Genomic DNA, 12,380 nt, shown 5'->3' with positions numbered 1-12,380 from the left:
AGACCCCCAGAGACTACGTAATGAGAGAGTTGGAGACAGGACGTCACGAGAGAAATTGGGGGGCTTTAGTTGCATCAGGGTGGAAAGTTCTGGTCACCCTGTCTGGCCTACTGTCAGCGTCTCCAAAGAGCTCCATCGGATCATGGCTTCACAGAGAAAGAGGACATGTGTACAGTAGTTTCACATTCATGTTCTACCTCCGGCGAGTGGTTTAAAAGTTTGGATACCTTGCTCTTTTTTTGTTTTTTTTTCCTGTTTATGGAGAGCAGTTAAATCCCCATCACCAGGCAAATGTCTTTCAAAAGGATCTCTCACAGCAGGTAACTGGGAGGGAGTGAGGGAAGATGTTGCGTTTTGGAGTCAAACAGACTTGGAACCATCATGTGGACGCGAGCTGTTGCCTATTTTAAGCACTTCATTTTCTGGATTGGAAAAAACTTCAGGGTTTTTGCTTTAAAAACATTCAAAGTGGGGTAGCAAAATATTGACCCGAAAGGCCAGAAGAAGAGACCTTATTTAGGACTTGCTCGGAATTACAATTTTACTCTTCTTGGAGGAAAGTGACCCAAAGCATTTTTACTGGAGGTGACAAAATTTCCTGAGTAAGAAATGTACTGACTTCTAGATGATGCTTATTCCCGAGTAAGAAATCCACTAACTTCTAGATGTTTATTCCCTACCAGGTTTGCACATCATAAAATCTGACCTGGGCCACTTGGTGAAGGGTGGCTCTTGGGAAAGAGGAATTCACTCGTTCCATCCTCAAGAGGATATTTGTTATCTAGAACGAACACTAATGGAAAGTGTGTCACCTCAGAGATCTGATCTAGGTTTGGCTTCTATTTCGCTCGTTTATAACATATCAGAACTAGGTGGCTCAGGACTAACTATGATTGGGAAGTTTGGAAAAATTTTTTTCTTTTTGGGAACTGATGGATTTGAAAGTCAGGACTTGGGCGTTGGTTGGAGTTAGCTCAGGGTTTCTAGAATTCTGTTTCCTGGCTTTCATCAACAAGTTGTGCCTTGAGTCATCTTGTCACTGGGGGGGGGGGGGGGGCTGGTTGCACCAATGTCAAAAGATGTTAGAAGGAGTGAGTGTCACATCCTGGGATGAAGTCATTTAGGCTGGTGACATTCTCAGTAGGGTCAGTAGGAATGAAAAAGTGGGAAAGAAAGTCATGTCAAGGATGTCTTGAGCAAGGGAATAGAGTCGAGTCAGTAAACAGCAATGGAAAGCATAGGCTGTAAGGGTGCAAGCCACCTTCTCCATTGTCCTGGGCTTGCTGCTCTTGCGGGTGAACTTTGGCATCAATCAAGCAACTAAATGACATTGAACAAGTTTCTGAAGGTACCCAGCGGGAACCCTGTCAAGACCCACATCCGGCAGTTAATTTCCTACCAACCTTAATTACAAGTGTTAGTTAGTATAAAATGTATGGAAAAGAGACATAAGACACCCTTTGGGGTCTACAGCTGTCTTATTTCTATTTTAGAGAATAATTACATGAATGCTCACCATCTAAAATGGACTTTGGAAGGTTCTGTACCAAAGCCCAGGATTGAGCTTTCTGCTTTCTGTGAGGGAAAGCTTGGAGACTTGTGTTCTAAGTAGTTCTTCCTTTTAACTGAGCTCAGAGACAGTGGCTCACAGGGCAATGGCCGAGCATTAAATCTAGTCTCTTCTAAAAAGCATTTAAAGCGGTAGTAACGTGACATACGAGGGGCCACAGTGAGGCCCGTCCTGGTTTTGGGGGTACGTAGGAACTGGTGATCTATGGAGGAGAAAAATAGGGCACTGAAAGAAAACAAGACTCCAGGCTCCTTCCTCATATTCCTGGCTGTGTCTGTCATAGATCTGCTGGCACGTTTTGTTTTGGGGACAAAGGACAGCACTGTTTAATCCTTCTGTCCATGCCAAACTCCAAAGGGGATAATTACATTCTGCCTCCTGAAATTCCCTTTGCAATTTCATCTGGGTGAAGCACTCTCAATTGCCTGGGGTGTTGCTGATCCTGGGAAACAGCCGCCATGTTTTATCCCCAGCTAGGTATTTCAGTCATGGCCAAGGTGAATAGTGCACAGTTTGATTTTGGCTCCAGTGTATAAATTAGACCGGGTTCTTTTGCAGTAAAATGCACTGAGCAGGGTGGCAAATGTCAGCTCACTGGAGCATTATGTGTCTGTCCCCTGTGCAAAACTGTTTTAATTGTGCCTGAAGAGTACAGTCGATTGGCTAATGTTGTTTTTAAGAAAAGAAATTATTCTGGAGTTTTTTTTGTTTTTTTGTTTTTTGACCGGTAAATGCAGTGCCAGATAATGTTTTTGTGTTCAGGTGAAAAATCCAGTTCGGTTATGTTATTTGGGCCCCACTAGAATCATTAAAAACAGTTGGATTTCTATACGTAAGACCCAAAGTAATTCAGTTTGGTTTTCTGACAAGTAATTATTTTTTTCTAAATAGCACTGATAGTAATGTCATTGTAAATGGGATAAAAAGGTTATTAGGGAAAGATTATATATGCTTGTTTAAATTCCTAGATCAGATCTTCGTAATGTCAGGAAAATCATCCAAGTTTGTTAGAATGAAATCCAGGTGCAATGTTCTATCATTTCTCTGAAGTTTTGGAGAAACAGATACTAAGATGATAATTTCAATTCCCCGCGGGAATGAAGAAAACCTGGACAAGATGTTGGTTTTAATAATGGTATTTCAAGCTGTTCCTAAGCTTAATTGTGGTATGGAGTAACACTGTAGTCATGGAGTGGTGTATTTAAAACCCACCAAGAGGTTTCAGCCTGAGAGCGGAACCAACGAAAGGGAATCATTAACCACAGAAGTGACTGAAGTGGTTTAATAATTATGTTATTTCAAGGGGGAAAAAAAAAAAAAGATCTGCCTCAAGTATAAAGGGGAAAAGAAGGCCTGATAAATAGAACTTATTTCTACCCTAGGTAGTCAGCTAGTGAGACTACCAGTGGGAAAGGTCTATTAACTAATTGATCTGCTAGACTCGATAGGGAAGTCCAGCTGGAGATCAAAGAACATTCTCTGCTACAAAGGCAAGCGGCAACCTTGGACCAGATGTTTTCCTTCCAGCTCTGTCATGCTTGATAACTGTAGAGTGTGGCTGAATCTGGCCATAGGCCTCGTCCATCCGACCACTGATATGGAAAGCAAGGGGATGTGTGTGCACGCACACGCGTGAAAAAGAGGCAAGAGAGCTTCGAAGTCAAAAAGGTTCCGCATTTAAGATTAGGTTGGGAGCCAAGCAATTTTTTTCAAACTTATTTGCAAAGTGAAGCAGAGCAAAGAATGCCACTGTCAACTTTTAAAAAGGTTCCTATATCTTAATTGTCCTATAATTGCTCTTTATAATAGCTTATACTAATGTATTATAACACATGTCTGTTACAATAAAACCAAGTATGTTTTGAATAATGGCTGAAATTACAAAGATTCAACTATTAGTGTTAGCTTATGCGCTTTCTTTTATGTTTAGAGTAAAAGTGAGAGTTAATAATTGAAGTGTGGTTTTTCTTTTGGCCATTACCCTGGAACTGTTTGTTTACATGTGTTGCCCACCTTTATCGTTTCCAGCTCTATATGTTCTGCTTCTGGTTTTTTCACATCTGGAGAAGGTATTATTTATGATCAGGCAGGATATGTGGCTTAGAAGTTTCTTTGAAATGTATGTATGTATAATTCTCTTCTATGCATTTTTCAAAGATTCCTACGGTATTAGATGGTTTGAAAAATGAGATGTCTAAAATTATCTTGATGTGGTTAGCTTGGTATGGTCTATGGCCTTTCTTAAAATACTACCTTGCTTCCCTAGTTGATCAAAAATATCACCAAAAAGTCATTAGTTCACCTGATTGGGAGACGTATTGGGGTTTAGGAATGTTCGTATTGAGAAGTCACTGATCTCAGGCGATCGAATTCCCCATAAAAGGAAGATTTCCATAGAATGTTTGCATGCCTGTACTTTCAAGGTGCCTAAAATTCGAAAGTAGTAGCTTCATTTTTTTTAAGCCAAAGGCTTTTGTTTCTCTTAAAATTTAACTTCTAAACTTCTCCATTCTCTTCGTGTGTGTGCATATAAAAAAATATTTATTGAATGATATATTTATCATACAATTTCCTGAAAATCTAATTTGATGGGGGGAAGGAGGGAAAGGTAAGGACTGCTCCCCCAAAGACAAATTCTATATACTTTATTTATTTATTTATTTATTTAAATTTTTTAATGTTTTTATTTATTTTTGAGACAGAGAGAGACAGAGCATGAGCAGGGGAGGGGCAGAGAGAGAGGGAGACACAGAATCTGAAGCAGGCTCCAGGCTCTGAGCTGTCAGCACAGAGCCCAACGCGGGGCTTGAACTCACACACCGCGAGATCATGACCTGAGCCGAAGTCGGACGCTCAACCAACTGAGCCACCCAGGCGCCCCAAATTCTATATACTTTAAACTTTGCTGAGTGTCCAGTTCAAGATGGCACACTGATGGCATATCAACCTTCACCCTTTCTCAAGGTCCCATTGAAACTATTAAATGTCCAATGTGCTTCCATGTAAAAATCTATCTAATGAAAGCACAGCAATGCTGGGCATCAATAAAGGCACCACAGAGGGTGAATACAAGCTAGTTGTTACAGAGCAGATGGACTTATATGAAAAGCAAACAAAAATAAAAGCAGAGAAGGGGATTCCAGAGATAAGGGACCACTGGAGAAGCTCCAAGCTTGGAGTTGTCAAACATAAAGGATAAGAGTGGGTAGCAGATTATACTTATTGGAGTGTTGATTTAAAGTTCTGAATTCAGATCCTTGAGATCCCTTTCTTCAACTACAGCTCCTCTTCTCTCTCTACTCTTCAATGTCAAAACAGACATGGGCAAACTGTATCACCTGGATAGAACCAAAGAACTTTTAAAGACTGAAGAGTAAGGTAATGTGGATCCTGAGCCTAAAGAAAAGAGCTGGAGGTAACCCCAGGCTTCCATAGCAAATGCTGAGGTAAGGCAGCTTTGGTCAGACGTCTATGCCAAAGTTCTTCAAGCCCTACACAACCCCGAGGGTCTCCAGATTGCCTGCTTTGTACAGTAGGGAGTCAGTCCTGCCTGTCAACACTCTTGCTCACAAGGTGTCTGCACAGAACTCTGTCACTTAACAAAGCATCTAAGAAACTTATACTCCTGTGTGGTCAGCTTTGTCCTTCAATAATAAATATAACACTAGATTTTTGATAATACCAATTTCCTGAAAGAGAAAGATTAACATAAATAACAGAACAACTGATTCTGAAGAAAACAGATATAACTCAGAGAACTGAAAAGAACTTAAAAAAATATTTTCTGCATTCTCATAATTCAGGATGATATTATATCATCTAAATTTTTAAAAAAGGTTTTACTTGTTTATTTAGAGAAAGTGCAAGTGAGGGAGGGCCAGAGAGAGGGAGAGAGAATCCCAAGCAGGCTCTGCACCATCAGAAAAGCTCAATGTGGGGCTTAAACTCACAAACTGTGAGATCATGACCTGAGCCAACGTTGGAGACTTAATAGACTGAGCCACCCAGGCACCCTAGGATCCTTAAAATAAGAATAAGTTGTTATGACATGAGAGCAATCAGAAGACAAGAAGAGCTCTGGATGATTAAAATATGACTTATAGAATAAGAAATCAATAGCTGGACTGAAAAATATGTTGGCAGGACTAAAGAAATATCTTAGAAGAAAAGTACAGGAAGTCTTCCAGTAAGCAAAAAGCCATACATTTGAATGAGAGAGAAGTTAGCAATTATGAAGACAGCAGTAGATTCAATATCCATCTCATAGGAAAGAAATAGCTAATAGAGAAAATAAAAAGGATAAATTAAAAAATAGTAGAGGAAAATTTCCTTATATAAAGGAAGACATGAATCTTGAATTGGAAAAGTCTGACAAAATATTAAAATGGGGGAGAAGGGAGGGGGAGGGGAAAATGGGTGATGGGCATTGAGTAAGACACTTGGGATGAGCACTGGGTGTTGTATGTAAGTGATGAATCATAGGAATCTATCCCCAAAGCCAAGAGCACACTGTATACTCTGTATGTTAGCTAACTTAACAATAAATTACATTAAAAAGCAAAACAAAAAAACAAAACAAAAAAACCCCTGAAGAACAAAAACAATCAAGCAAAAACACCAAATATTAAAACAGGTAAATTAAAACAACAACAACAACAACAACAACAACAACAACTAGTGATACTTGACATATACAAGGGTAAAGAAAAACATCACATGAGTTTCTAGAGAGAAAAAAAGCAAGCTTATTATAGATGCTTAATAATGAGACTCACACCAGCAACATAGGACAATAGAGCAAACCCCTCCAAGTCCTCATCAGCAAGAAAACAGTGGAGCAATGCTTTGACATTTTGAGATAGGATTTTAAATAGAGGGAGGCAGACTTTTTCTGTGCGGGGCAAGATAGTAAATATTTCACATTTTGTGGGTCATGTGGTCTCTTGCAGCTATTCAACTCTGCCATTGTAGCATGAAATAAAGACATAATGCTGTGTTCTAACAAAACTTTATTTACAAAAACAGGTGGTGGGGTGGATTGCACCAGTGTGCTATGGTTTGTCAACACCTGCTTTGGAATATAGACTTCTATACCCAGCTAAACCATCAACCAAGGATGAGGGCAAAATAGGGATATTTCCAGGCAAGAAAAAAACCTCGAAGTTTCATAACGATGTGAAAAAAAAATAATACTTAAGAAGTTTTGTTTAAGCAAAAGAAAAAAGGAATAAATGAGGATGACATGAAGTAGGAGAAACAGTGGCAGCTGAGCGTGACTTAGAAATTTGGAACATTCTCCTTAAAGTGGCAGTAGTTTTATGACCTAGCATTGATTATGCTTCCTTCTCTAAGGACTCAATCATATTAATTAGTTCTGCCTGGAATCATATTTATATAATCTTAATGTTGTAAGTACTGTATTATGAAATCAAAACTTCAGAGTCAATCAGTGGACACAGTACTGATACCATTGTCATAATCACTAAATGACTTTGACAAACTAAAAATAATATAATTAACAAAATTGGGTGATTAAGGTAGGAGGCAGAGTGGGAAATAGTGCAAGTGCATAAAATTTCTTACCTTTGGTAAAAGGAGAGTGGAATCAAGGAATACATGTACATGTGTACTGTTTAGAGCTATAATGGCCATCACCGGGAGGGCTAAATAAACAATGGCTATTACCTCTGGTGAGTGAAAGTGAGGGCGATGGCAGAATTGAACTTTTCTTTCTTTCTTTCTTTTTTAAGTTTATTTGAGAGACAGAGCAAGAGAGAGTGAGAGAGCGCACAGGAGGGAAAGAGAGAGGGGGAGAGAGAGAATCCCAAGCAGGCTGTGCACTGTCAGCACAGAGCCCGATGTGGGCCTTGAACTCACGAACTGTGAGGTCATGACCTGAGCTGAAACCAAGAGTCAGAAGCTTAACCAACTGAGCCACCCACGGGTCCTGAACTTTTCTTTCTTTATACTTTGAATTTTCTATCACATACAAGTATTGCTTTAATTTACGAAACAATATTTAAAAAATTCTATAGAAAATCCATTCAGGGCTAGAGACTTTGTTAACTTAAAACTTAAGGCTATTAAACAAAACATGTTTTAACTTGTCATCAGTAGTAAAGTCAATTTGTGAAAAACATTTTTATAATTTTTCACTGGGCAAGTTAATGGAAAAAAAATTGGCAAAATTTTACCGACGTTTTTTCTGACCATTCTAACCTTTTTTAATTAAAATCTTTTCCCTCCTTTCTTCCAGGGACTCCCCGTTCTGTATGTGTATGATTAAAAACATTTTTTTCTTTTTTATTGAAGGGTGGTTTATATAGTGTTAATTAAAACTTTCACGCTGAGAGTATTACCTATCTTTAATAAGGTAAAGTTTTGCTCTAGCTACTCTCAGAACACTTCTTAGGTAAGAATTACAGAGTTGGGCAGACTATATCCCTTAGGTTTGTAAATAAAGTTTGTAAGTAAAATTTTATAAATAAAGTTTTATTGGAACAGTCGCATACATTTGTTTATGAGCCTACGATGGCTGTTTCTGTATATAGCCTGCAATTCCAAAATATTTACTCTATGGTCCTTTAGGAAAAAAACGACTCCTTTGGAGCATCAGAATCACCTCGTGAACTTGTTAAATTCCCAATTGTTGGGCCCCACCCCCAGAGCACTTGATTCAGTAAGTCTCAGGTGGGAGTGGAGAATTTGCATTTCTAACAAGTTCCACAGGGTGCTGATGCTGCTGGTCAAGTGTAGACAAACCTTGGAGTTGAATTTTGGTTGTACCCATTGCAGGTCTATGAGTTTGCCTAAGTTACTTAATTTTTGTGTATCTGGGTTTGTTCACCTGTAACATAAGGCTTATTCAGTTCCTATTTTCATGGATTGTTGTGAGGATTCAATGAGATAATGCATGTAAAGCACTTAGCATGGTGCCTAGTATATAGTAATGAGTCAATGAAACGTTTACTATGATTATGATAAAAGCATACCTCACCGATGGTAGGCGTGATCATAGAGACTGTCCTAGACTGGATAGAATATCAGCTGCTGGGAAAATGGAATTTGAATAATTTTTCCAAGTCTCTAGATCTCATTCTTTGCATGAAAATTTCCCTAAATGTTGGACCAGCAGAAAAAATAAATGACCCGGCTTTAAATCATATATCTTGGAACATAGTACAAATTGAAAAGATCACAAAGGGAAAGCTACAGGAGCACTTTCATATTTATTGCTGCCTTGTTGGGAGTCATTTCAAGTTTGAAAAGAAGTTTGTAATTTTCCACATGTGAAAATGGGAGGCGAGGAAGGGTAAGCGTGGACGTCCATATGAAAGCAGTGGAGAATGAACATTTTGTCCTCAAGGAATTAATAACCCAATTTCAGACAAGACCGACCCTCATGAAATAGTTATAAGAACTGCCAAGCAGAGTCTAGCTAGGAGGCAGGATGAGAGACACGGGTAATATATACTGCCAGGTCATAGACAATAGGCTGGAAGAGTCAGCCATAGACTATGAGTCAGTCATAGACAATAGGCTGGAAGATAATGTGGGATTGGGGGTGGGAGGAATCTCCCCAGGTAGTGGGAGAAACGGTTTCAGCAAGGTTTGAAGATGAGGTAATGAACACAGTACAGTTTAAATTTAAGGGTGAAAAAAATTAGTCACTGTTGAAAATGATGCAGGCAAGTAACTCTTAGAAGAGCAAATTCCATTTTTCAAGCATAAATGTGTGACAGCTTTTTTTTTTTTTTTTTTTGCATGTGGCATTGAAAATGCTAAAATAGTCTAAAGTTCAAAAATTGTGACTGATAGAGGGTCTGGCTCAAAAAAACAAAAAAGAAAAACACACCAACTTTGAAAACTCCATCAACAGATCCAGTCTACTCTATGGAGTCATCAGAGGGGATGAGCTGGACAAGAATTTTCCTCATCTTTTCCTCTCAAGGCATAAAGGCTGAGACAGATCTCGTTTGCAGCCAGAAAGAGGGCAATGTGTGGGGAAACTTGGCTTGGATCTTGGATCTTGAAGAGGGCAACTATTCATCACTTGGGCTGTGGTTACAGAAGACTTTTCCTGAGGGTCGACAAGGGGACAGGTGAGGAGAAGGTTCTGATGGAGCCATTTACCTCATTGTGCTTGGGTCAAGGGCTTTTAATTATCTGTGTGCAGTGAAGAAAACTGTTCTCAGTAGCTTGGCGTGGGGGAGTGACTGCCTGTCTGAAAGCTGGGTTCTGGGGTGGAGCCCAAGCTTGTTCAAGCTTAGTTCACCAAGAAAGCAGTGGGGGTTGTCGTTCTGATGTCGTTCAAGACCGCCACACCTCATCTCTGCCTATAACAGAATCGCAGGTGTTAACACTGGAGTGACTAATGATTGTGACCTCATTAAAAGAGAAAGGATATTACCTCCCGCTGATTAGAGGGGATGGTAGTCCTGGCTTAGTCACAGCGCAGACAGGCATGGTTGGGTCTGTCCCTCATTTATCTCCTTCTGGTTTTTAAATTGCCAGCAGAGGAGATTTGTGGAAAACCTGTGTGATTTCTCCTCCTCTCGGGGAAATCATCTGGTCCACCCTCCTTTGAGGCACCCACTCCAGGCTAATCGCATTAGCAGTCAGACAGGATTACTGGAGACCTTGTTTCTTGGAGTCGTCTTTCTTTATAAGAGCAAATAATGTACAGCTTGGGTGCATTTTGTTCTCCCTGTGTTGTCAGTTAACTTTGATTTTAAACACTTTTGTAGAGTGGAAGCCCGGAATGATGTAGAATAACAACCACAGAAGGACTTCAGTGTCGGCTCGTCAGTTGCATGTCTCTTTTATGTGCAGCAACTGCTGGTGAATCCCAGCTAGGTCTGCGAGGTCCCTGATCTTGACTTCTATGCCTCACAACCAAAGCTATTGCCTGTCTTTTTCAACTTTTATTGCTCTTAATTATTCTTACTGACCTCTCCACCAATCAAATGGATGATGAGGGATATCTAGAGATTCATGTGTCTATCTATCAAAGACTGTAACCTATGTTGGGACTTCATTTAACTTGTCTACGTCTTAAGCTTCTGAGAGACAGACCTAACAGTCCCTTAGTAAAGTTTTACCAATGGGCATACTAGAGGAAACCAATCTATGTCTTTCTCTGTAAAGCATATATACATACGTGTGTGTATATATATATATATATATATATATATATATATTTGTTTATATATTTGCACATACAAAAATATAATTTTGTACTTATATTTAAATATGTTTTATATAAAATCGTGTGTATGTTTCCATATATAAAATATAAATTTATATGTATATATAAATAAAATTATGTGTGTATATTTGCATATATATAAAAATACAATTTGTCATTAAATAGCATATGCTCTTCAGGGGCACCTGGGTGGCTCAGTCAGTTAAGCGTCCGACTTTGGCTCAGGTCATGATCTCACGGTTCGTGAGTTCGAGCCTCACGTCAGGCTCTGTGCGGAAAGCTCAGAGCCTGGAAACTCCTTCGGATTCTGTGTCTCCCTGTCTCTCTGCCCCTACCCCACTAATGCTTTGTCTCTGTCTCTCAAAAATAAATAAACATTAAAATTTTTTTTTTTTTTAAATAGTATATGCCCTTCAACAAGTCACTTAACCTTCCTCCTTAGCCTTATTTTCCTGATCAGGAAGCAGTGGTGAATTAGCTGAGTTTTCTTTCCTTCTTAAAAAAAATTTTTTTTAAAGTTTATTTTTGAGAGAGAGAGAGTGAGTGAGCATGAGTGGGGGAGGGGCAGACAGAGAGGGAGAGAGAGAATCTCAAGCAGGCTCTGTGCTGTCAGCCCAGAGCCCTATGCGGGGCTCGAACCCACACACTGTGAGATTATGGCCTGAGCCAAAGTCAGGAGCTTAACTGACTGAGCCACTCAGGTACCCCTCTCTCTCTCTCTTTTTTTTTTTTTTAATTAGCTGAATTTTCTTAGACATTCAGGTATCTATAGGTATCATATTTTCCTTGTATGTCTCAGAAATGTTTTTTTTAAAAAAACACAGCTTCAAATTCACATTTATTTTGCAGTGAACTCTAACATCTAAGTCAGCAAGAGTCAAGATTTGAAACACTCACGTCCTTTTCTATTTTGAATTTTCGGAGATGATTTTCTTCCTTTGGCGAAGCCCTTTGGGAATACTGTTCAAAGAGGCAGCTCAGTTAGGGCAGAACCCAAACTCTGGTGTGTGCTCTTTGGCAGGGGGAGTTGACTAAGGATTGTGACTAACCCTTAGTGGCTTCAACTAGGAAACAAGAGCCCGCCCCAAGAAAACAGTTCCAGGAGTTTCTACGAGGACGTGGAGGCCACTGGGTGCAGGCATCACTCGGCTCATTTGTGGTTTCTGCTGCTCAATGCTTCTCTAGTTCAAGGAAGGGGCTTCGTGCGGTGATGGCGATGGGCTGAAACTTTGAGGTGACTTTTTTTGAGATCTCACCAATAGGTCCCAAAGATGCTTCTTTATGATTGAAGTAAAAACAAGACAGAACCAAGTCTGGCCACAGTACTCTTGAGCCTTCATGTGAATTAGATCAGGCGAGTCACAAAGGAAAGCCACAGATGATATTAAAATGTCATCGAGGAGAGTGACCCCATCGAAAAAGGGGGAGTTTTCTGCCATATGCCACGCAGAACACTCATTTTGACAATCGGCACAGACGAGACCGCCTTTGCGGGAATCTGGGAGTCTAGCAGAGGCGTTCTAGCACGCCGCGAGAACAAAACACGATCCGGGACCGGACACACCGAAGAGGGTAAGAGGAACAATTTCATTTTACCTCTGA

General features: G+C 39.8%; 1 long non-coding RNA gene across 2 annotated transcripts; it reads left to right on the top strand.

Annotated features, from left to right (window-relative positions):
• The first annotated feature begins 265 nt into the window (after positions 1 to 265).
• LOC131483454 (uncharacterized) lies at positions 266 to 12,090 on the top strand. Of its 2 annotated transcripts, none has more exons than XR_009247691.1 (3): positions 266 to 3,337; positions 4,889 to 5,016; positions 9,450 to 10,722. It is a non-coding gene; the product is annotated as an uncharacterized LOC131483454 (long non-coding RNA). The 2 variants fall into 2 exon arrangements; XR_009247692.1 differs by lacking the exon at positions 266 to 3,337 and adding an exon at positions 11,628 to 12,090 and having other exon boundaries at positions 4,470 to 5,016; positions 9,450 to 9,672.
• Positions 12,091 to 12,380: the final 290 nt, after the last annotated feature.

Source organism: Neofelis nebulosa, chromosome 8, assembly GCF_028018385.1.
Source record: "Neofelis nebulosa isolate mNeoNeb1 chromosome 8, mNeoNeb1.pri, whole genome shotgun sequence".
In the NCBI taxonomy this organism is placed as follows: Eukaryota; Metazoa; Chordata; class Mammalia; order Carnivora; family Felidae; genus Neofelis; species Neofelis nebulosa.
Note: the sequence above shows the minus strand (reverse complement) of the source record. Positions and strands in the feature narration are given on the sequence as shown.